Source organism: Lytechinus pictus, chromosome 2 (assembly GCF_037042905.1).
Source record: "Lytechinus pictus isolate F3 Inbred chromosome 2, Lp3.0, whole genome shotgun sequence".
NCBI classification, from domain to species: Eukaryota; Metazoa; Echinodermata; class Echinoidea; order Temnopleuroida; family Toxopneustidae; genus Lytechinus; species Lytechinus pictus.
This window is the reverse complement of record NC_087246.1, coordinates 6,886,861-6,913,878: the sequence shown is the minus strand read 5'-3', so window position 1 is coordinate 6,913,878 and position 27,018 is coordinate 6,886,861.

Sequence of the window (27,018 nt, the reverse complement as noted above, 5' to 3'; positions counted from 1 at the left end):
GAGTTTTTTAATTTGTATTTTTGCAACATGAGGGTACATCTGAAGAAAGAATTTGGAGACAGATTCGTATTTTTTATTTAGATTGCAAGTATCATCAAGGTTGGCGCTTCAAGCCTATCAGAATCAGAAGAAGGGGGTACGAGGTTGGAGGTTAAAATGGGGGATTTGCAGAGCATGACATCCCCTCTAGCCCCCGGGGAAGCTAGTTGGCGGAGTTCATTTCATGCGAGAGCACGAGGCATGATATGCTGTCCCCGGGCTGTTTGCGCGATGTGCTAACAAGAGATAGCGAGGACAAGGATCGATTACCACTTTAATGAAGTCCACAATGCCGAACTCATCGATCGCTAACAGATAAGGAACAGATATGTTTCATTTAGCAGGGTTGCAACGACCCAATAGATACAGGGGTTGAATCATTCCAGAACTCTCTCCTTTTTGCTCTGTTTCTGTTTTTCATGCAGAGAAATGCAGGAAGAAAGCCCTTGTGTTTTTTCCCTCCATTTGCTATGCTATCAGTGACGCTGCATCAGGCTTGAGGGCCCTGCTTGTCTCCGTTGCAATTATTATCTAGGTGTAAGTGAGCTCACACAAATTGGCTGTTTTTCTGCAGAGACCGGCATGAAATGGCAAAAAGGTGAGTGGTACTCTCAATTAGACAAGTCAGATGAGACGAAAATGGAGTTGTCCCTTCAAGCTGAAACAGGCAAAGGGCAACATGGAGATGATATCACCTAGAACATTACACCTCCAAACACCAGAATCAAACAAGCTTGGCAGTGGACAATAGCCCAAATGGAAAGGAAGTAGGAATCTAGAAGCAACTCTACGATGGATGGTTCATACTGATATCATTTGACAGGAAAAGAAAGTAAGAAGGATGGAGTTAAACATTGGCTGGTGCCACTAAGGGGGATACAGAAATAATATATAGCAGACAGCAATCTAGTGATAAATGAGTTTTGCATGAAGGAAGAGTGGGTCGATTGATTCAAATAAGACAGGAGCATTGGGGAAGTGCATTGGCCTCTGGTCAAACTAGGGGAGGAACGTTTGTTAGCACCCATTTCTTGAGGGCTAACAAAATCTTGTTTGAGTAATCGCACCTCTGCTTTAATAGCACTACCTTGCCGGAAGACAGGAAAAAACAACCTTCTTCTTCAGAGGGGAGAGGTAAGGTGAACAAAGTGGGTAAATAGCACTTATAATCAAAGAAACACTAAGCTATCTAAGGAAGGACAATGATAATGGTTTTTATATAAGATCAGGGCTATATACTGGCCATGAGTGTTTTGGGCTCATTTTAACTTTCCTTTGTGATTCTTTACATTTCCCTGCTTTTTCTTTACATATAAGTTGGATTCCACTACAATTACATAGCATCACACTAAATCAAACTGGGCTCTTGACAAAGTCATATTAAGAAAAGGCTATCTCATTGTATGCTGTATTACCCTTATTCTATAATGAGGCCTTCCTTCCTCAATTTCCTTTTACATATTTTAGAAATAAAAAAGTTGGCAAATTTTCTGATTGAAGTTATTTTGAGGTGATTATAGAATAGATTTAAGAGAAAGGTAGCTCTCATAATTTAAAGGGAACATGGAATCAAGATGATAAGACCATCAGAAATCTACAAAGTAGTAGGCAGAAGGCGTGGAAAAGGAACAATATAAGAGGGCAAAGAGTGTTGAGACAATAAAGCCCAGGGCTCCAGCCAAAAAGGCAAATCAATACCCGAAAGGTGGAGAGGGGGCATAAATACGGGTAATAAAAAGAACGAACAGCAAACTAGACGAGGGGGAAAATGAACTGGTACTCTAATGGCTAAAAACACATGGCACACACACAGCCTGCAGCATTGATTGTGACAGCAGGGGCATGGGAGGCTTTGCCTGGCAAAAATAAACCCCTTTTCAGGTTGTTATGACTGCTAAGAAGAAAAATCAGGGTTGGTGCGAAGGGATACGTATTCCCTGCGGGGGCTAAGTCTTTTGGTTACTAAACACACCCTTAGGGCATGTAAGGTGAAGGGTGAATATGGAGGCAGTTGGTACGGTGACTAACATGCACAGACATCCAAACCCATTTAGTATCAAACAATAAATGGGCTAAGAAATAATTGTACTGCATGGTTACTTGACAAACTTGTTGTACACAAAATGATAGAAGGTAATTTTTTATTGTCCGCAATTTGCATTAGACCAAATGGGAATAGGTCAAAGTAGACCAAGTAGCAATGCACCACACTTATCCATCAGTCAGTTCTTTGTCCTTTCAAAGTCCAATATCATCACTGTATTAACTGATTCCTTTAGCAAGTATTAACAGCAGTTTATATAACAGCAGATTATTTCACATCTACTGAAGATGTACATTTAAACAAGACAAGGTATCAGAGCTAGTCATTATTAAAGGAGTACTGCAAGCTGAAAATAATGATTTCAATAAATAAAGTAAATCAGAAAAAACAAAACACTGGAAACTTCATCAAAATCCGGGAGGGGGGGGGGGTAACTCATGTATCTTGGGTATACGGGGATGTACCGCTGAGCAGGGTGACTTTTTTGAGAAAGATCGTTAAACATGGGTCCCCTTTTCATTAAAAAGATCGTTATATATGGGTCCCATTTTTCACAAAACTTGGTTTGTTCCTCTCCATTCTTCCCTATCAATTTGTCTGAGGTTTCTGGATATATTCCAAAAACTACTCCAAAGCCTAAATGACAATTTATGTATGTAGGACGTACTATTAACCCAGAGGCACGGCCAAGCGAGTACACCACACAAGTTGTAAGAATATGGTGTAATTTTTGCAAAGATTGTTACTTGTCTACAATAGCACAATCAGTAAAGTGATGCGCTTTGAGAGATTGCAGGCGCGAGTTCGGGTCTCGCCACCATCAAACAATGCTTTTTTTATGATTAAATTACATTATAATACTGCTAAAAATGTGAAATATTTAAAGTCTGAAATCCAGGGTCAACTTTTTACCAATTATCCTAGACATGGTTGTCTATCTACTGCAAAAAAAAACACAAATCCATGAATGTGGGTATGGGTTCAGAGGTCTCAGCCATACACCCATGTCCAATGATAACTCAAGTCACCCCCCCCCCCCCGCCCCCTCGGTCATATCCCTACTTACCACTTACTCTTTTGTATCTTATTATATGATATAATATTAATTCAAATTTTGTCCTCCAAGAATGGAAATAATGGATTGACCATTGATTTAAAGCATACGATAATCACTGCTGTAACCTGTCTTAATATTACTTATTTTGTTGCTATAAGCTGCGACGTGAACAGTCACAAGTCTCTTTAAAATTTTAATTTAAAAAAAAATCAATGGCTGAAAAAAATTATGGCCACTGCAAGTTGGTAAATTTTGAATGTTACATAAAGTATCATTCATATTGACTCTTTCAAAGCTTCAGACAGCCTTAATGGACTAGTATGTCTACAACATTGAACTCTACCATTTTTTCACACTCTTCTAGAAGCAAAGGAGGGGGTGGTTAATGTGCAGAGTTGATTCATTATGAATTCATAAAGGAATGATTCATGAAGCTTTACTTTTTGTTAAAGAAAGTTGGCATCAAACTTTTACCAGGTTTATTAGAAATCAATCTAGTTTTATGTCTAAAATCCGACATTATTAAAGGTAGAACATAGAACATGCCCACTCACTCATATTCCAACATAATTACTGCAAGCTAAATCCAGCTTCATTAAAACTGAAGCTGAAGTCTTAATGGTTCCCACGATTTGTAAACACATTAAAGATTTAAAGTAGAAGCACTCAGAATATTTTTTTATATTTAAAAAAATGCTAGAAGGCATTAATCATGAATTAATAGATTCTTGGATTTATCATTTATGATACTTTTTAACGAAGATGATAAAATCCTTATACTGAATATAATTCCTTAATACTTTTTCAAACATCCATAATTATGACTTTCTTTCCACATCTTTGTGTCTCACTAATGTTCATTTTGTAAATCTTTTCCGGCATTACTTTTCAATTTTATCTTACATATGCCCTAAAACTTCTTCCTCTTTCTCTTCTATCCCTTCTCACTCTCCACTCAACCTCTTTCTCTCCCCCTCTCTATTCTCCTCCTATCTTTCTATCTCTTCTTCTTTTCTTTCTCTCTCAAAATAATTTTATTACTGTGCCTCATCCAGATTCTCTTTTTTTGTCAACAGTCTGATATATCAATGCTGATTCCATGTATAATAGGCAAATCGCATGCCATTTATGGGCTTAATTGTTTGATTAAGCGACTTTATTTGCCCTATTTGGGATTGCATTACTTGGGATATGGGTATACTTGTAATCCTAGCTTTTGGTTCAATAAAGTTACAACATATTCCCTGACTTACTCTTCATTTCCTTTAGATGATGAGAAACTAATTCCATCAAAGCAGAAATGGTATCCACATCTCTTTGAAACTTAAATTGGTTATGTTGTATCATCCTCAAGCTGGCATGGAAAATGTTTTTGAGAAAATGCAATGATTATCTACAAATCAACAGATGAAAGGATGTTTGAATTTTCAATAAAGATATAGAGGATCATTCTAGATCCCTAATTTGCCATACCATGAATCTAAATTTACTTAACCATCTAATAACTTTCTCTACCTAATATAGTACATCAATTTTCTCTGCAATGAGCATCCAAGATGAATGTCTGGAGAGAGTAATTCTTTTTTTTTTCTAACTTTATTCTTGGAATAATGGAGCCCTAACCAGATAATGCCGGATACTACATTATGATGAGAAGGGAATGGGGTTCTCATAGTTACTAAGTCTATTATCTTTTTTTTTTTTTTAATCCATCTGATTTTAAATAACCAATTTTATTGATTTGCAATTGTGGTAGACAATAGATGGAAAGAAAGTATGAAATTCAAACACTATTCCTCATGTAACATTGAAAGGGTGTGGTACGTAGAGAGTTGATTACTAAAAATAAAATCTTCAGACATATAAGAAAAATATGTCGCAGTCATAGCAATGTGTGCCATCAATATGGCTCCATAAGGAGAAATCTGTTAATATAAAGCAAGTATAAAGGAGACTTACGACTTAGGTAAAATCTGACTAATGTTATAAACCAATATATTACTATACAACCATTGACTTTCAATTTTAATGAAAATGCAAAAATTGCAGAAGTTTAGAAATTTTATAATTCAATGCTATATGATGTATAACCCTGGTGATTATACTAACTCACACGATTTGTTTTAAAAAACTTGAACTTACTTTTTCATGGAGGTATGTGAGTAAATAGACATGGATGACAATGGAAAAAAAAATGATTTAAAAATATATTCTTTTTAGATAGATGATCAATTGCCTTTTGGAGACACTTTAACAAGATCACTCTTCAGATTCTTTGTACAATAGCAATAGTTGTTGTTTTAGTACATCAATTTACATTATCATTAAGTGGCAGGTAAAGTCTCTATGATTCAGGGTTCCCAGTTTTACAAGAAAACTAAAATCCCTTGAGTTTTCCCTGAAAATTATTTTGCATGTTTTCTAAGTTGTTACAGTGAATTACATGTATTTTTAGTATAAAAACTAATTTAATACCACCATAACCAGTCATTCAATGGATTTTATTCTGATACGCAACACAATATAACAAAGTCTGACTGACTACCGTGCTTTTGACTTTGGGGCTGATCAAAATTCCCTGATTTTTCCCTCATTTGAGGCATTTTCCCATGATTTGATGTATTTTTTAAAATCAAATTCCCTGATTTTTCCCTGACAGGAAAACTGTAAAATAGATTTCCTTGATTTCCCTGATGGGCTAGGAACCCTGAAAATTTCAGTTGAAAACCTTTGGCAGACGGATCAGATCAGATACAAGCTATAAAACAACTGAAAATTGAAAGGGTAGCAAAACATTCATCAAAATGCTCATTTCAAATGAGATAAACAGAATGACTGTATAGTAGACCTTGTCTACTTTTAAAAGAGAACTGAACATGAAAAGGGGCTACTGAGTGGTTATTATGGATATAATTGCTATCCTTGCAAGACTGATATGAAGCATAATAGTCGTCGCAATGCGCCAATTAAGTGCAATTACCTCCAAATTGGACAAACTCCCATCATCGTTCGGTTCTATTGACCTCATGAATAAATGAGGGTTTGCAATGTCATTTCGTTCCATCTCCGACAACAAATGCCCAATACGACAGAAATAAGGGGAACTCACAGTGCATATTCCAAGTCTAACCTTCAAGCTATATGCATGGTAGGGACATTAAACGACAGGCTTATAGTGCATTTTCATTTACAGACATGGACTTGAGTTGTGTTATTTGCCTCGGTGCGCTTAATAGTGGTTGATGAATGGCTAAATGGCAAATTTGTCAGATGGTGAAGGCAGGCTGGGAGATGGACGGTTTCAACCCTCACTGATCATCGCGGTTTATAATTTTGTGGAATGATGACATAATTTGTCCAAATTTGTCTTCTTCCGCGTGGCAAAGCTTCTACAGATTGAGCTCGTTTGTGGTGGATGCTGAGAAAAGCAATCACAGTCAATCAGCAATTGAAAGAAAAGGGTCCTAAACACACTCTGTCCATAGGCTGTTTCATTATTATCACCTACTCCCAGTCTTGTGATGTTGAATATTTAACATCATTATGGAATCTGCTCCAAAAGCAACAGCTGGCATGCTATAATTTATAATTTGATCGCAAGAGAAAGATTTCAAATGAAATATAAATGAAGGATGCATTCATAAATAAGCAGAAAGAAGGAAATAAGAAATATAGGTGTAATCCTCACTAGTAGGTCAAATCTATGAATAATGCAGAGGGAGTGAATGCAACTGTTAGAATGACCAGGCAAAAGAAAAGCAGAGAAAACAGGAACAGAAGTGGAAAGAGAAACAGCTTGGAGAACGGTGAATGAGATGTAACGAAAACACTGCCCGCGGCTGGATAAAGAGAAAGCAGAGAAAACCTAATAGAGGTAGCAAGAATAATATAAGAATAGAGGTACGTAGACCACGCAGGCAGGCAGGCAAGCAGGCGGGAGAAAAAAGGCAATTATCTGACATGGATTGACAGGACAGGCAGGCCTTAATGATGCGTGATGATGATACCAAAGGAACTCTTCTCTACTACCCAGGCAAACAAGAATTGATGGATGCGAGAAGAGCAAGGGAGTGCTATGATGACACACATTCGCAGTCTCAACCCAAAAAAGAATTCACAGCAACATTTTAAAACGTGTTAAATGCTTGGACAGGCAGAATTTGGATGAATTTGTCGACGGAGTTGAGTAAACAGCGACTTGATTTGAGTCAGGAAGTCCAGCTCGCAGCACAGGAAGCCGCTATTGTTGCCTCAGAGATATAACTCTGCCCTGACAAAGTGGGACCCACGAGGGAGTAAATCCGGGGGGACGGAGGTACACTGTATTGAGAAAAGCCATGACGGTGTAGGCTTACCTCGAGGGAGGGATTCGGCTACCGACCTGTCATAATAGCTACTATTTCACTGCCTTTAAGGGTAAGAAGGCAGATGAAAGACCTACAGAGAAGGGGAAAAAGATGGCAGCACTGTACCGCTATCTGCCTGCCGCTAGAAAGGAAAGAGACACTCTTGCAAGCGTATGCCTGTTACTCCCAACGTTGGTATCGTTTGCCCCGCCGGGAGGCACCGTACATGGGCTGCGGGTAACTCAACACCGACCTCCTCCCTATGAAATAATGATTTGTTAAAGCCGTCATGCTTCGGTTTCTAACAGAAAGGGATCTTTTTTTCCTCACTTTCTTCTCGAGGGGAAAGCGTGGAAAGAATAGGAGAGAAAATAATTTATTGCCAACTGCTGCACGGTTGTCGTTTCAGTGCTCAGTGGCACACGGGCCGGCTGCTATGGCTTAGGCTTCAATCAATAGGATTTCTACTGAAATGTTTTCCTCTCTTGCCCCACGTTATTCACAATGGATCCACGACATGCCTCCCAGCGCATAGGTTTCTCTAATAAAGCATCTCCACCAGATCCCCAGATGAAAACGAGTGTAACAATATGAGAGAAAAGAGAAACTCGCTCTGATCTCCAACCCTGTGGGTCATTGAGCCAAGTTCTCCACAGATTGAGAAAATACATCACTAAAACATGCCCCTTAGCAAACTCACAATCACATACAATCTTTCTTCCACATCTCACTCACACACACACACACCCATCCTGCCTTACTCCTTACACAGGAGATTTGGCCCTTCGTTCTAGATTTTGTAGCCGTCTTCATGTTCGACATTGCTTTATAATTGGTGCTTGGCAAATAAAACCTTTTTCTGTGATTATGCCTGGAAGAGAAAAAGCTTTTTACAATGTACATCCCGGAGCAACAATCATATAAATTGAGCCTTGATTAGCACGCCACAAAAGACCTATTTTTTGCATGCTTTAGATGGATATATTTTGATGAATGGCTCTTGATTCATCATTTTATCAAGACAAGAGGGATGGCATGAAAAGAGTGTCATTCATTGTAAGTGTAATTTAATAGAACATCCTTCATTTAAACCTACAGGGGAACAGGACAGATTGCCAACACTGTTTATAATCCTATCAGTTGAGTTGTAGTATTTTTTCAATAATGAATAATGGTGGCTATTTGTAAATATTATCAATCATCATAACCTTACAAAATACTTGTCATAGAGGAAAACCAAGCGTAATTCATTCACTTATCATGAATAGTGTAATACACTGGAAATTTAATGGAAAGAAAGGAAACAATATAATTACATTTTGAATAACAGACCTAGATTTATAACATTGTATATGCTTGTCATACACAAAGAAGTAATATTGAAAACAGCGATTTCATCACTTTAATAGCTTCCTGGTGTTCTATCTCTTCAGAGATAACTCATTATGAGTCGAAAGAAATTCACATCAAACTTCTAGATTTACCCAAGGTAACAGCGCTATCAAATATGTCAGACAAGGATCACAATTCAATATTCCCCAGAGACTATTTTCCTTCCCAATTAATTAATTTTTCTCTCCCTTGCAAAATCAACTAAATTTTCAGAATACTCGCTGCAAGGCTGCCCAGCATGTCTATGATTGGAGGCTGCATACAAAGATTGTGGATGCTTGAATGGAAATTGGCAGGGAAATAGCACACAGAATCAATATTAATCAATACCTAGTATTTGATTCCTGGCTTGCTTGATTTCTATGATTTCATATCAAGAGAGACACTGTGAAGTGTACCACATGTGGGCTTAGAATAATGAAGGGGGGTGGGGTGGAGTGGCAAAAATGGTTCCTATATTTATCATAATAATATCAGGCATTCTTTATGAAAGGAAACTCATGTCCGCAGTCAATCCAATGAAACAAATTCCAAACCAAAAGTATGAACAAAAGAGTACAAAATAGTTTTGATGGGTCTGGCATCAGTTTTGTTGATGAAACAAGGAGACTCATGAAATACATGGACAAAGATGACTGGAAGTGAAAGACAATGGTATGAAATCAATCTAGTGATTTCTTCATGAAATATCTGGATGAATATGAATAAAAGAGAATGACAATCTACAAGTACCATAGGGTTTGAAGAGTGGACAGGACAACCTGCATTTTGATATATAGAAACACTAGAACAAACCAGTGGAATGGTTGTCTTTGAAGTCTGGAACACAGCGGGAAGACAAGACTAAAAGCAGAGACGTGCATCTCAATCAAATGCATGCAGCGGGCTGTGAACCATTAAGCATCAGTTCTATTGATCGCATTTTCCCTCTGATCGCATCCGCATAAGAGTTCCACTGGTCCGTATGAATAGACAAATATTTTCCACTCTTCTTGTCCAACTCTCTTTCACTTTCTCTCTCTCCCCAATGCAGCCAAGCGTTCAGGGTCGATCGTAAACGCCAAGAGCTGTAGGGGGCGGCAGACGCTTAAATGGTGTTATTTCTTCCTCTTCTGCTTCAAGGTAGGAAGAAAGAGGAGGCATGGAAATGGAAAAAAAATCAAAAGAGAGAGAAAGAAGTAGGAGGAAACACCACCATTCCTTTACGATCAATATCGAAAGATTTCTGACTGCGTGTTAGCTGCTTCGCCGATTTCATCCACTTCATTTGTGGCGCATGAAACGGCTGCTGCACAATTCTCTTTTGGGGGCATTACGTCCGCCTTCCAATTTGTCTCCAATTTGATACAAATGCATTTAAGGGTTCACGCCATTCCTATCACCCGTGGGAGTGAAACGTCAGAATATAATGCCACCGAAAAGAGATGGAGATGAAATATGGTGGGAGATACAATTACTATTGTCTGCACTTTACCAAGATTGCACCTTACATGGCAATGCTGTATCTCTACTAAATCAATTTCCCTATGGTTCCCTGACTCAAAGAGTTCATCCTCTCACCTGGCCAAAACAAGAAGAAATTATTCAAAGGCTGGCAAATGTCGGAGGCAACTCTTCCCCAATTCTCACCTAAAACACCTTTGAATCTTTGCTGCTAATCAATCGTCCATGCTTCAAAGACACACATTGCCTGATGGAATTGGCTAAATCAACAAACACCTGTCTTTTCAAGCTGAATGAAAAATTGATTTTCCTTCTCGTGTTTGATTAAGGACTTATTTCTCATAATCTCACATGTCTGCCTACCATCTCCATCACTTCTTAATGTGCTCTCAAACTAAACATGACTCAATTCAATCATCGATCTCTTTGGAACTGAAGAACAAACCAGACCTTCTTATCGACAGCCTTCAATTGCAGAAATGAATTGTCATAATAATGAAAGCTTTGGGATACTGGCATCAATTGAACCTTCTCTAGATTAGGCTTATACCCAGGTGGTTTTAAAGTCCACAAATATCTCACCCATTGAATGTCCTTAAAGGGGAAGTTCACATTAAAGAAAAGTTAGTTTTAAAAATAGCGGAAATAATAAAGAAAAATATTTGTGAAGGTTGAGGAAAATCCATTAAAAATTAAGAGAGTTTTTTTGTTCTTTTTCTTTCTTTCCTTTTTATTCCAGAGAATAAAAAAGAACCTTTATTTCATAATATAAACAAAACAATAAGGAATCAAGTTATTTTACATAACTCTTTTACATACTTACATACAATCTTTTACATACATGTACATTCATTCTTTTTACATGTTGTCCACATAACATACACTATTTTCTATAAAGAGTACTAAAGTTATTAGGATTTGTGACATCTTTAACGAACAGCTGCCCCATATGTTATGTAAGCATAAATTTCATCTTTTAATGGTCTGTGATGTTTTTGTTTTCTTTTTAGGAAGAGGTGTGAAATTGTCTATTGATATACTGAAGGTACAGTAAAATCCATTTTAATTTGTTTTGAGAAAATGACATTTCATTGATTTTTTTGCCATTTGATATGTAGGGAAGCTGCTCACATATGCCATCATTAATCAAATAATTAAAATTCTAACAACTTTTTTATTCTTTGATGGATTTTTCTCAAACCTCCGGCAATATTGTCATTATTTTTCTGCTATCTTTACAATAAACTTTTTGTCAGGGTGAAATTCCCCTTTAAAAAAATCACTTCAACAGAAGACCTTGCCATCATTTCTCACTGGAAACATAATCACGCTTTTTGAGCAAGGTCATTATTTCCCCTCAAACCACCACCATCAATATCAGCTGCAAATAAATCAACTGACGACAAAGCCCTAAGTAGATACAAATTTTGTTTAAAGCAACAATATTCACAAGCCATATTAGCAGTTGTTGAATATGGTGAATCATCTGGCTTATTAGAGCTCATCAAATCTGACCTTCATCAACTGATTTCACAGTAGTCACAAGAATCATAAAATCAATGCCCAAATAACCTAATTGATCAATTTTATATCAACTCTAATTAGTGCACATATGACAAATTGTATAATGTGTGGCCTGAGCATACATGGTCAGTCTGACAAAAGCATTGATTACCAATGGACTATGCCCATAATAATTGATGATTAGTGGACTGTAATTGATCATTATCCTTCCTTGTTAGCTTTTATTTAGCTCAGAATTAGGCCTTTTCAATTACAGAAATTTGAATACAGAAAACCAATCATGAGAGGAAAATATAATTGTGGTGATAATAAAATGACTAAAAATTGTCTGAATAAATATGAATTCTGCATTACCATATCAATAACATATACATAGGTATTAATAAAAAACGGGTAAAATTAACACAATATTCACAATAGAGATATCAAGGGAAAGGAAAGATACGACACTAACATTAATTATTTATTATATGCAATTAATCATTTTTCTTATTCATAAAAATCATCAAATCTTCAAATTAGTGTAAATAGACATTTGCACATTCCTTTCAAATTGAGGGAGGGGAATGAGAAGGGTATGGAAGGGGGGGATACACATGGGACATGAAATATTTCTTTTTAATCATTGTAGCTTGGTAACTACCCCCTCCATCCCCTTTTATCTATGTCTCTTATCAGATCATAAAGTAGTGTACTTACATGAGTGTCCTGATCGCTTTCACTGTCACACTGCAAAATAAACAAGACACAAAAAAGAAAACGAAGTTGAGAATTCCGAATATGTAATATGTAATGCCTCAGAGACTGTCCATGAACGTGATATTATTATTGAATTATCAACATATGATAAAATCCAGATGATTCAGTTCAAATATTTTATATCTCTGATTATTGTTGACTTAATAGATCAGTACATATTTACCTCCTGCAAATTGTTAAATTTCCATGTCATCTGCTAGATCTGTCTGTGACAAATCTCTTTATCTTTTTCACCTGAATGTTCAATTACAGTGTGAGATCCATTTGAAATGTTTGCTGTGATAGTGAAGCCGGTCTAGCAAACATTTCCACAAAGATTTCTCATTAAATGAGGAATCCATCAATATGTTTGATGTCACCACATTTTCATATGCTTAGCACTTAGCAAATATGTCTACAGACTTAAGGAATTCATCAATATAATGTTTGTCTACAGATTTTCATAACCAGCTTCATTTTTTTTTTGGGGGGGGGGGGTTCGCTTCATCAAAGGGAGAGTTTATGAGTTTATTATAAAAACTGTTGTATGTAGAATGCCTATGCTGCGGTTTCAAATTTCACACAAAACTGAGAGTGTTCCTATAGCAAAAAGATCGCTTTCCATGAAGTGGTTTTCTGAAAACCACTTTCGGCGATCAGATAGGAATGCTAGCGAAGAGGATCTTTCAAACCAGTTTCCCTGAAACGGTATAAGTGTACTATGGGTGGTGATGTAAGAACAGGATAAATGATAGAATTATAGCTACTGTACACACAATGCTTCACATTTGGAAAAGGTAACACACTACTAACTCCAGTATTAATGACAAACATGATCAGAATGATTTATGTCCAAACCTAATAGACAGTCAATTAATAATGCAGCATACAAAACTTTGGCATGTGATTGTAAAGTCTACTGTGTATAATTCATTCAATTTGTAAAGATATACATTACATTACATTGGACTAATATGACCTTTCTGGTATGAATGATCTTAATTGATCCAATGAGGCCATATTCGTAATATAGAGGCAGGCATTTGATTCATACCATTTATCATAATCAATAAAAACAGGCCTCCACTATGATCGCAAAAGAGCAAGCGAAACTAAACATTTAGTGCCAACACGTCTGGAGTGCACAAATACTCATTGTGCAGAATTAAATGCAATAAACCCCTGATTAGCTGTCGTAATTTAATCAAAAGCTAATTCAGGCTCGAGAAATAACAGTCTGCCTGAATTAAAGTAAGCCAAATTAACCGGCTGATAAAAGAGTTTGCTCCATGGCACACAATTAGCTCATCTTACCCACACAGTATCAATTAAGCCTCTTGCGCTATGCTGTACATGGCTGCAGCAATAACTTGCAGATTAAATCAATTAGAACTGAGCCTAATAGGTGAAATTGGAGTTGATTGAATCTTGTTAAGAAATCCCAATATATCATCGGCTGTATAATATGACTTCGCGGTAGGCTCATAATACAAGAGCAATGCCCCATCAATACATGCATGGTTGTTAATCAATGGGTCACAATATAACGGCTCTTCTACATTAACTTCCTAGACGGAAGTGTGGAGGGTTAGTGGTATAGAGATCTGCACTTGAACTGGAAGAGCATAGGTTCAAATATTGTCACACTGTATGAGTAGAATCAGCAGAGTAGCAAGTATACATGGTAAATATCTTTTTTTTTATTTTTTTATTCAGTCCTCTTGAATATAAAGGGGCCATTCCATTATCCTGACGTGAAACCCTGATCCGTCCCAATTATTAGATCGGCGGAGGGCAGGATAAGAATCATTTGAAATCGGTAGGAATATAATAACGTTGTGAGGACAGGGTAACAGTGGGCACTTCATTCAGATCGGTCTGATTGGCTAAAAATTTTGAACATGTTAGAAATTTCATGCCGAACTTCCTGATAAAAAAGCCCATTTTAAATTGTGCGGGAAGCGGGCGAAGTACTAACAGCAGCACGCGGACATACTTAATACCCTGTTCATTTGGTAACAGGCTTCATTTTTCCCTGATCTTGCCGATCTGAAGGTTTGCAGAATCATAGCAAAATCAGCATAGTGGACAGGGGCCTTAATCAGAAAGAACAAATTTTAAAAGAGAATTGGAACACAAAATACAGTATCACAGAACAAGACAAAAAAAACATGAATGTTTTCTTTAAAAAAGATGGAAGCATATCTTTAGAAAGATGAAACTAGAAATCAGTAGTAGATATGAATATATTCAATTGTCCTCATGGGGACCTCTGGGAGGAAGGGGGTGTCGAGGAATAGGGAGGGGGTGAAGGAACAGCTCTAATCCGACATATCTAATATAGCTGATGCTTGACAGTATTTCTTTGTCTAATATTACCTAGAATATTTCTCTTTCCATAATCCATATGAATTGTAAATAGCAGAGTAAAAGCTAGGATAGAGATCTTAGCAGAGATTTTAATATACCTATTTGCCTGGAAAGGGGATTTTCCTGGCTTAAAGCTTAATATTACACCACTCTCCTCCCCACTTTGAGTGAATAAATTATCATATTCTGCCATCGACCAATGGATTGAGTTTTTTAAAAAGGCACGATGAAAGAAAACATTTCACTTATATGCAAAACAATATTGTGGCATTTACTTCATTTTTTCATTGATTATTTAAGCTTATTTAATTTGATCGACTGTACTTTTCTATCCTCTCCCCTTCAGATGGCATTTTCAACGTTTATTCCACTCACTGCTCAATTAAAGGAGAATAACACCTCTTCGATCATATGGTAAAATGGGAACTTTACTCAACATAAGCCCAACAATATGGGTATTAATACATAACCTTATTGCCCTTTAACCGGAAGAGAGAGTTGTTTGATGGAAAAATATGGGTAAATATCATTATTCATAGAGAATCTGTGAGAAGCATATATGATAGCCTAGTTTAATTCAGCTAGATTTAACTGTCAATATTGCTCTCTCAATATGGTAATGCTTCAATAAGTAGAGTAGGTGTACAGATGGGGATCTTCCAATCAAAAGATGATGAGGCCAACTCCTTATAAGAACTGAATACACATTGCTCATCATTAAGAGATCTTTTTTAAAAGGGGGAAAAAAACTATTGGACGAGACTGAGCCCCAAGAAATAGGGAACTCAAGGCCAGTCTTGAGGCCAGTCTTGAGTACGGTCTTGAGTCCAGTAAAGTCCTAGTCTGAACTCTAAGTATTGCAATTTGACATGCAAGTATTTTGAAGACAAGAGGTCAGTTGCAAAGGTGCCTTGGGTCTGACCAAGACCAGACCAAGACCATTTCATCAATATAGTTAGGTTTCTGGGTTTGCTAGTTCATCTGGTTTACGTCTTTAATCTGACTCAGTCCTATCTCAAGTAAGAAAATAAATAAATGTTGTAGGGGGTCTTGCTCTCTTCATAATTAGACCAAGGGACCTGTTTGATGCAATGAAAATCGAAATGAAAATATCACGGTGTAAAATACCACAAGAACTATACAAAACACACATGAGAAAGTATGAAAGAAAGAAAGGGAGGGGGATATCACAAGAGAAATAAATAACTTGTGTATTACTGGATGACTGATATGGCTGGCATCTTAAATTTAAATCCTTCTTCGCTAGGGAGCACAGATATCTTGCTATCGGCGGGCAATTACATATAGGGCCCTTGAAATCTCCAGATTAGAATATAAGCTGGCGGTTTGGAGATTTGCATAGATGAATTCCATCTAACCTATAGTGGTTCCTCTGCATTTGGTGTTCATTGTATAGATCTTGGCTTGAAATTATGATCAGTCATAGAAGTGGTTCCCTACACTTCTAATCAGTCTGAATGTTGAATGCAGAATTCCTGTTCTTGTGTTAAGACTAAAAAGATGATACTAAGAATGACTTCTGGAAAATCTTGAAAAATGAATAGCCTTCTATGACCATTTGTAAATTGTCTCTTTGATCACGAATATCAAAGCTAGCAGAAGAAAGAATATGATATCCACAATTATAAAATGTGTTCAAGGATGTAGGCAATAGCGAGTGCATAAATGTTTATATATGCAAGTCATGCCTTCACGCTTATTGACTGCAGTGTGTTTCTGGATACAGGACTATGCATTTAGGGTGCATCATATCGATTTTGAGATTTTTTCAGAAAATGAAAGTGCAAGTCCTACTCTATTCATAACTAAATTTTTAGGCAGCAATTTATTTTATTTTTTGAGATACGAGAGGATTTTCAAGGCGATGCCATACAAATTTTTAATAAAATGCGCAAATCCCATTGAAAACGTGTACTGTAACAGAGCGATACGTCGTTTTGACTGACCACGATTTCAATGCGCACGGTCAACCAAACTGTCGTATCGGCACTGGGCACTGCATTGACTTTGCACATGAAAAGCGATACAATGTTTTGACTGATCGCGCGCATTGAAATCGCGGTCAGGCAAAACGTCGTATCGCTTTTTTCCTATGGCGTTTTTATACAGGGAAAATATAAGTTGCTCAAACCGAAATTAAAATCATGTAGCTCTTTTGCCATATTTTCTAAGATCCTTACTTTTGTGTAAAAATAAAGATATCAATGTCAAGCAATTTTCTTGGTCTTTCCAACCATGTAGTTTTCAAGCAATGAATATGTTGTAAGGCTGGAGAACTAAGTGTGAAAATTATAGTAAACTTTGAAGTCGATTTTCTCTGCATTGGGTTTGCACCGTCGTATGTGTGATACGAAGGTTCGGATGACCGCCAACGATATTACGCCTTGTATGTAAAAACTGAAAGTAATCAGAAATCAACAATTTTTTTATGAAAAGGTTAAAGCAAGGATTTTGACAAACTTAAATCAGGCAGGTATACTGGAAATGCATGTGTTGTCATAACAGAGAACAGTTTATTCGATTTTGGAGCGATTTAAGCAAACTTTCCATTCCCAGTTCATACTGCTGATCCATTATATAACGCACATAGTGTACAGGTCTAAATGTGTGATGTTAGTGGCATATTGGGTATTCACAATGTAAATGCAAAAGCACAAGGCACATCTTACAAGGCTACTCCCTTCTAAGCAGCCAGCAAAATTGGTGAAAATATGCAGATTTTATCAATAAATTATGAATCTGAGGACAGAATTCAAAGGATGGTTTACCCCCACCCCCCCTGCCCTAATAACTCCCTACAACCACCTACTCCCTCCTCACACAAACCAGTCAGTTTTCCTTGACAGCAATCATTATAGATGAAACTCAACTCTAATCCAAGTCATGCAGGTGCCTTCTTTCTACATCTCCCTGACATGGCAAGCTAATCCAGCTTTGCCTGCTCTCATTATTATGCAGATGGGAAAATCTCAAATATAGTGACATTGGCATGCACACGCACATCACTGGTACACCCTCTTGCACAAACCAATTCTCATTCACTTGAGAAGCAGCTAGAATTTCCTCTGCTAGGTTAAGCATATTATTTGCTTTTTTAAAATAAAAGATAGAATTGAATGTACATAACCTTTAAGTCCATGGCAAACCATGTAAAATTTATTATTAACATTATTTGTGTGTCTCTTTATACTACATCCCCCCCATCTTGTCTGGATATGGAAGGTAAGAGGGGTGAGGCAATGTTCAGCCCAGCGCACACCAAGCGATCCAATACAACACAATTTTTTGATAAATCATACTTGACGTTAAATATGAAACTTCCAAAAAGTAAAATTATTTCATTTGAAGTTCTGCATAATGTTAGGAATAATAAAATCATAAATTTGCTTTGCAACAAGCCCTGTGTTTGGAGTAAAGTCTAAATCAGCTTCAAGTCGCAGCCAATGATAGCATCATTATGACTTATGGAATTTAATATGCTTTTATTCCCACGGAGAGGCTCGAACTACACTGAATTTCAATTTCAGTGTTCCTACCACTATTCTGAACTCTGATAGCTAAGATTTTATCAGTTGGAATATTCATATCGAATGTTGAATATTACAATTTCTTTGAAGTCTGGTTCGCAGTGAATGACATGTGCCAGGATTTACAACCTAATCAGTCATTCAAATAAGGACAAATTACCATAACAAGTGAAATGCCTCTGGCAGTCTCGCCTGCATTACGCGATTTAATATAGCAGCAGTGCTAACTGAAAACTACTATAAAATAATCATTCACAAAAACACCATTCATATAATGACATAATACCTTCATTGACCATAAATGACATTTGAACGGTGACTTAAGACTTGTCAACTACACCCATGTCCACATTTCATTCACTCTAAACTTTCAAAGTTATGATGGCAATTCAATAATTACCCCAACATGGCCTAAGTTTATTGACCTTAACTGACCTTTGACCTTGGTTTTGTGACCTGAAACTCACAGGGGATGTTCAGTGATACTTGATTACTCTTATATCCCAAGTTTTATGAACTAGATCTATAAACTTTCAGAGTTAGGATGGTAATTCAACAAATACCCCCAACATGGCCAAATTTCATTGACCTTTAATGACCTTTGACCATGGTCATGTGACCTGAAACTCGTACAGGATGTTCAGTGATACTTGATTACTCTTATGTCCAAGTTTTATGAACTAGATCCATAAACTTTCAGAGTTAGGATGGTAATTTAACAAATACCCCCAACACGGCCAAAGTTCATTGACCCTAAATGACCTTTGACCTTGGTCACGTGACCTGAAACTCTAGCAGGATGTTCAGTAATACTTGATTAACCTTATGTCCAAGTTTCATGAACTAGGTCCATATACTTTCTATGATTCTAAGTTATGATGTCATTTCAAAAACTTAACCTTAGGTTAAGATTTGATGTTGACGCCGCCGCCGCCGTCGGAAAAGCGGCGCCTATAGTCTCGCTCTGCTATGCAGGCGAGACAAAAATCACACCTGAGGAAAACACAAAACGATTTTTCTGAAAATTACTTGAAGCTCATCAATGTTTTTGGATTCTTATTTACACACAAGACAGAGAGGTTGGTAATGTCACTCAGGCTCAAAAGAATAACTACTTTGTGGCTCAACGTGTTCAAGGATTTTTATCCTCCATCTGGGTGGAGAGCGGTAATTGTAGATTCATGGCTTGCTGTAAACATGAGTGTAAAGCTAAAGTTAGAAAGCAAGATATATAATATGGGTCATAGAGTTGGAGTTACAGTATACAAATAGCGAATAGGCATGAGTGCGATGGTGCGAGATTTCGCATGAGGTGAAAGAAAGATGCTCTATTCAACGAGGCGTTAGCCGAGTTGAATAGAGTGTTTCTTTCTTTCACCGAATGCGAAATCTCGCACCATTGCACGAATAAGAATATTCGCTATTTGTGTTGTACAACGCCTCAGAGTTTAGCGAATTAATGAAAAAACAAAGAGTTTTCCTGCAGTAATGTATGAAAAGGGAGCAAAAATATGGAAAGTGAAAAGCAAAATCCCACAAGCGAACACGTACCTCGGGCAGCATTGCGCATTTAGCCAGCATGCTATACGCGTATTGCACCTGCATTTTTACTGAGCGCAATGAATTAAATCGTATTGTGACGTCACCTCCTAAAGCCGTGCAACGGTACATTTTTGATGGTACGTCTTTTGTGCAACGGTACGAATGTTTGACATTCAGTCTCCCATTTGCTCGCGTACAACAAGCTAAGTAGGCGTTGTACAATACAAGATATAAATAGTTGATGTTTGATATCTGACTGTACCATCACAGATATTTTTAAAGGAAACTAAGAAAACCAACAGCATTTACATTCAAGAAATACTGGTACTGGAGTGCTAAAAATAGAACTTTTAAAAAATCTAAAAACAATCTCTGGCTTGAAATGTGTAATCATTCTTGGAATATCATTACGAACATGAAGCCTGACATTAAAATGAAGCACAAACAAAACAATAAATTTGCCATTCTCATCTTCTTACTAAAGTCTTGATAACCCCACAAAACAACTTCCATTACGGTACCATCAATCATGATACACAATAGATCATACTAACCACTTTGGCTCACACTATGTATACTTGCCTTAATTGCAAACATGGAGTATCATTATTCATTTCTATTGCCTACCCCAAAACCATCAACCTCATTAATATTTAATAATGAGACATCAAAGGAATTTTTTCATGACAAAGAATATCAAGACTTGTGCAAAAAGGAAAGTTCCATCTTTGAGAACTTCATCAAATCCACAAGAAAGGGTATAGGGAAATATTGTGAAATAAAACTTGTGACTCATCAACTAAAATGAATGCATTAAATCCAAGATAAACATCCTGGATGATTCAGAAAGTAAAAAACTTGTTCTAAACTTCACATTACTAAAAATAGCTGGAATATGCGTCCAAAATGTAATAGTAGGTGGTTTCAGACCGCCTCGAAGTTTGTCAGTTCCAGGTATTCTCTGATCGGGAAATTTCCCCAGATCAGAAAATACCAGGTATTTTGGTAATGTGAAAGCAAACTACGCGTAATTTCCCCAAAAGAAAATACCGGCTAAATAGTAGGTACGAGGCAAAATTACGAGAACTTTCGCGGGGATTTTTCCAAGGTCGCAGGTATTTTGGCAATGTGAAAGCAATTTACGGGAACTTTTAGCCCAGCGTGTCGTTGGGCGCGGGCGCCGTGGGTGGCTGCTGGGCTAGTGGTTTTGAATCTCGCGCCTTGCCTGCTTATTAGACCATACTGTGCATGCTCCTAACTTCAGGAATTTATCCCGAAGAGTATGTTTCGGGGCGGTGTGAATGCAGGAATAATTAATGGGTATTTTTTAGCCTAAAAATGTTCTCGTAATTTAACGGGGATTCTTGTGATCGAGGCGGTTTGAAACCACCTTCTGAAGGGTAAAAAGTAAGGATCCTTCTTCAGAAGTAGGATAAGCTGTCAGTGATATGTTCTAGACGAAGTTAAAGTCCCCCTATTCTACCCCCTCACAATCGGCTGTATAAAGATATTTGAAGAGCATCCTTCTATCTCCCAAGTGACAGGAGATAATACCCTCATGGCTAATACTAGATCCCTTCTCATCTAACCCCTATCACATTCACATAACACCTTGAGAGCCAGAAAGGCATAAGATTCCTATCCTTCACAAAGAATGAATGTCTATCTGACCCTAACTGATGGATCTATCGAGATGGAACATCATGATCTCATAAGCCATCTTCTAACTCAATTCCTGACAATGGAGAACACCTTTATCCTTCTCGTCCAAGCCTTCATGAACAGACTTCAAATCAAGGCTTACTGAGAGAAGTGACAAAAAGGAAACTTTGAAAATATGAAACCTGCGCAGAATGACCATTCAAATTGATTGTTGTACACATGCCCCATCAAAAGTGTGCAAAATCATCCCTAAATCCATGGGGGGGGGGGGGTTCATGTAATTCAGAGTATTTATTTAAACTGATCAGATGACAGTAACATTACACAAATAATTGTTTTCTTAGATAATCTGCATCACAAACAAAAATTGTGCTAAAATTACGGCCTTTACGGATGGTCCGGGGGGCCAGGCAAATATATCGCTGTACACATGTGTGACCCAAAAACCGTGTTTAAAGGGGTGGTGTTTTTTTCATTTTTGGACGCGGGCCTTGTGTGCACTCGTTTAGGGTATCCAAAACACTGATTTTCAAAAAAGTGGTGGTTTTGAAAGACTGGTGTATGGTCAATTGCTGGGTCAAACGTAGTTAGGGTATGTTTCAAAGCTTTTATTTTAAGACTAGCCAAACGTGTTTGGGGTATGTTTTTTCCCCCAAGCTTTTTCCCCATGACTTTTTCCTCCTCATTTCTGAAAAGTGTTCTGGTTCTTCCCGATTGTAAGTAACGACCCTGGGAACAGGCCTGGGAAATGGGAAAACGGTTATTGTTAGCAAGTAGACAATACTTGTTTAAGGGTAATATTCTGGTGACAACTTGTTTAGGGGCCAAAATTTGTAAATGAAGCCCATGAAAAACTTGTTTGGGGGTTATTTTGCACACAGAGAAAAACTTGTTTAGGGGGTCTTTGGTCACGCATGTGTACAGCAATACACATACGGGGAGTGGTCTCTCTGGATGTCATACTTACAGCAGTAATTTTAGTTCTCTCAGGCTGTGTTTATTGCAATCTCTTGCCAGAATCATGATTTGAATCCTGATTCAAAACACAAACATAAATCACAGTAACTGCAGAATCAGGGTTTAACTGTCCCTTTCTCCCTCACTTCAGGCCTAGCAAGTGCACATCGTAGCGCGCAGTTTGACCCAGGAATTATAGGTCAACTTCAAAGTGCTTTTAATTGCAAATGATACACAACATTGATTTTTATACACGCAAGGTTCAAGTGCATGGCTACTTCGTGTAGCAAAAGTGTAGAATACCAATGGTAGCGCACAGTATGGCATAAACACGGAAGTAGGCTGACACAATGACGTCAGAATCATGATTCCAATCACCGTTCAGTTTATTCGACCTTTTTTTAACATGATTCTGCGAAAACATCTTTCCAAATGCCACTTTTTTTGTACTTCATGCTTATGATTTTGAAACATGATTACTTTTTACTTAACGCAATCATGATTCTACAGAATCTTCTTTTGAATCATGATTCAAGGGTACAAAAAGTGGCGCATAAACACACCCTAGAGCACAGCTTGAGCTTGTTCCTGTTCCACAGCTAAAGGCCACCGCACACCTTGTGATTCGGCTACCATGCTGTTTGCGATTCACGAAAGCGCCTTTTGTTTTTTGCCATAGCAACTGAGAAAATGACGCTTACTACTGCATATGCGCGTTGCATATCATGTATGCGTCGGTATTCTGCTGTCTGATTGGCTGGAAAATGGATTGAGCTTGTGATCCAGTTGTAAGGATTCAACATGTCAAATCCTTACGATTTTCCTTGCAATTTGTCTCTGACCGGTGTGCGACTCTCAAGCTGACAAGAGCTGGACGTCACATCTCCCTTCACTCAGTCGCACACACTCTTTACACAACACTTTAACACCTGTTAATGTTAAACAAATTTCACAATGCTTTGTCAAACTGATAAAATCAATGACTCTCACAAATAAAATCATCATCTATTTTCCAAAGATCTACATAAAAATACTTAGGATGGTTTCTCTCTTCAATCTTAATATAAAAAAAGGAACAAAATATTCCAAAGACCAGAATTCTCATCAACATGGCTGCTATATTTAAGGTTACTCAGGAAGTGGACGGGTAAGAATCTATCCTCTAGATGACAATAAGATGCTACTTGTGTATCTTCATCTGACAAATTCAATCCTTAATTTTAGAAACTTATCTCCTTTAATCTCCATCTGATCTCCCTAGAAGCTTAATCAATCAAATATCAAGTTAAAACCACTATCTCACTTCTTATAACATCTTATTTCCCAAATCTTATGTTAATATGAATACATGTCACTATACCTTCATTTCTGATAAATCTTAGTTCACTAACAGGAGGAAATTTTATTCAGGTTTTACTATTTTTCAGAAAAAGGTATTTACCAAGATTGTCCTGTCAGTGGAAGTAAGCTTGATTTTTAATTTATTCATAACAAAACATTAAAAGCCTTATTTGATCAGATTACATTATTCAAATTGCCAACACAAAAAATTATATTTTATTGCTGCTTTAAGGATAAGTCGACCAGATGTCAAGTAAGATTTAATAAATAACATAAAAATGAGAAGAACCTATCAAAGATGTGCCCTTAAAATCACAGAATTATAAAGTTACATATTGTCAACTTTTAAAGTTTCCATAAAGTTACCATAAATGCAAACTACTCTTCTATAGGTATATATAACATAAATATAATTTTTAAATGGTTCTAAAAGGTAAAGGTAATAAAACAAATTTCAAAAAGTGTATGGAAACAATGTCTAGGATTGTATATCAAATGCAAAGGGGAACTATTTCACTATTTCTGAGAAAAATAATACTTTCATACTTGCATGTGACATTGCAAAATCAATTTTCATAAAATTCAGAACTCTGTTTTTCCTTGGATTTTCACCAGACCTTAAATATGTTTCTTTAATTTCTGCTTTTCCAAAACTAGCTTGACTTCATGGTATACTTCACCTTTGAGATCTAGACTACCTTATGCCATAGTCTTAACCCCCCCCCCCCAAAAAAAAAAAAATGCCCAAATTTTGATAACATGCATTTTTCTTACAGAAGCCGGAATGGGCATGAGAGTGGGAGGGGGAGACTGAGTCAAACGTGGGAGTATACAATGCAAACCATCACAATCCCATGGCATTTTATGAAAACATTTATGTGCGTTTATTGAAAAAAAAGTGGCAGAGGGGCTCCCCTTCACCTTATAGTTCCACTGCCCCTACTTTTACCGTGTTGTTTCCTCACAAACTTGCTATCCGCAGTTAAACCACAACTTAAAACTTGAGATAAAAGTAAACCCAAGATTAGACTAAAAGCCTTTTAAAAAGGGCAGTCTATATACTCTTTTCTTCTGATGTATTTTACGATTTCCACGGCTCTGCATCAAAGTTTATTAGATGAAACAAAATTCTAGTTCCTTTGTCATAAGTTTAAAAAGGCCATCCATTTATGAAAATTACAGTCCATTCAAGATAACAACAATAGCACAGTGTACTCAAATTTCACTTGGACAAGTAGACAAAAAAATTAATATGACTGATGTTGGGAAATGTTTATTATCTTTGCAAAATTCTTGTCAATTTTATCAAATTTAGGATACAACCATACTCATATGTTTCAAATTAAGGGAAACCATTTCTAGTGAAATTAGAAAAGCAAGCCATTTTTACAATTGAATAAAAAATAAACGTACATTCACAGAATTCCTTATCCCCATCCCTCTGCCCCTTCATAAAAAAATTAACTTTCTAAAACAATTTGTTAGAATTTTGAACAAAAAAACAAAATTGTCATCTCTGTTTGGCCATCTTATTTTCAATGAAAATTTGTTGTACTAAATAGAAATAAATCTGAATCTGTTTAGGAGTGCAATATTTTCTTGTTGGTGACTCGTTCTGTTTGTGACATTCATCTTTGCCTGGTTCCACCCCACTGTGACAAATAGTCCCAAGGATAAAGCAAGATCATGAAGGTATATCATAGGGAGGAATAGGTAGAGGATTACCAGACCATGTACAAGCTTTCTTCAAAATATCCATCTGCTTCTTTTCACAATAATCTAGCAGCAACCCCAAGTAATGGGTTTTTCGAGCCACATTAAACCACCCGGATTCACAGGATATCAAAAAAGCAATCCCCTATCTCCTCAAGAGCCTGACAACCTGATTGCTGCCAACAGTATGTGATGTGTTCACACTTACAATGTTATGTAGCTGCAGGAAGAGATCTTCAGGCAATTATGAACAGTTTGGATTCCTCTGGGTGAAACTAAACTTGTTCCATCTATTTGCTTCTGAAACCCTCACAAGGGAAATGGTGGATAAATCCCTGTCCGAAGCTCCCTGTTGATACTTTAGTGCCGATGGGGACCTATCCCAAGACACTCTGGCAATTTTAGCAGGCTTTGTGGCAAAGCTTCAGGTAATGCTTCCCTGGAAGTGAAACTGTTGTCCAGAAAGAGTCTCTAGATCCATTGCTGATCACAACTTGATTATGTTTATAGCTTCTATTCATTAGGCCTTACTTAACTTTGGTTATGTCAAAGGACATCATGTTAAATGATCATCAAATAGGCAGTTTTCTCTATTCACCATCTTTATTCACTCATGATAACCTATTTAATGGGATGACTATGGGATCTAGACTAGTCTGTAGCCTCTATCATCAGAAAGCTCAAGCATCTTTTTTCAAAGCTGATTGCCCAGAACGGTACAGGTAAAATAAAACATCCAATGGAGACGCATTGCTCATCATTGGTAAATTGGGAAACCAGTTTGGTAGCATTGAGGTAACTTATTTCAAAAAGTCCCATTTCTTACAAGTAACTTATGTAAAAGCCAGTTTAAAAATTCAGATTTCTCACTGTATTTTCTTGAATATCTCATGGAAAAGGAATGGATGATCGATGTGGAGTCAGTTTGGTAGGATTGGGATTATTCATTCTAAAGAATGACAATGTTTCTTGAATATCTCATGGAAAAGGATTGGATGATCGATGCGGAGTCAGTTTGGTAGGATTGGGATTATTCATTCTAAAGAATGACAATGTTTCTTTAATATCTCATGGAAAAGGAATGGATGATCGATGTGGAGTCAGTTTGGTAGGATTGGGATTATTCATTCTAAAGAATGACAATGTTTCTTTAATATCTCATGGAAAAGGAATGGATGATCAATGCGGAGTCAGTTTGGTAGGATTGGGATTATTCATTCTAAAGAATGACAATGTTTCTTTAATATCTCATGGAAAAGGAATGGATGATCAATGCGGAGTCAGTTTGGTAGGATTGGGATT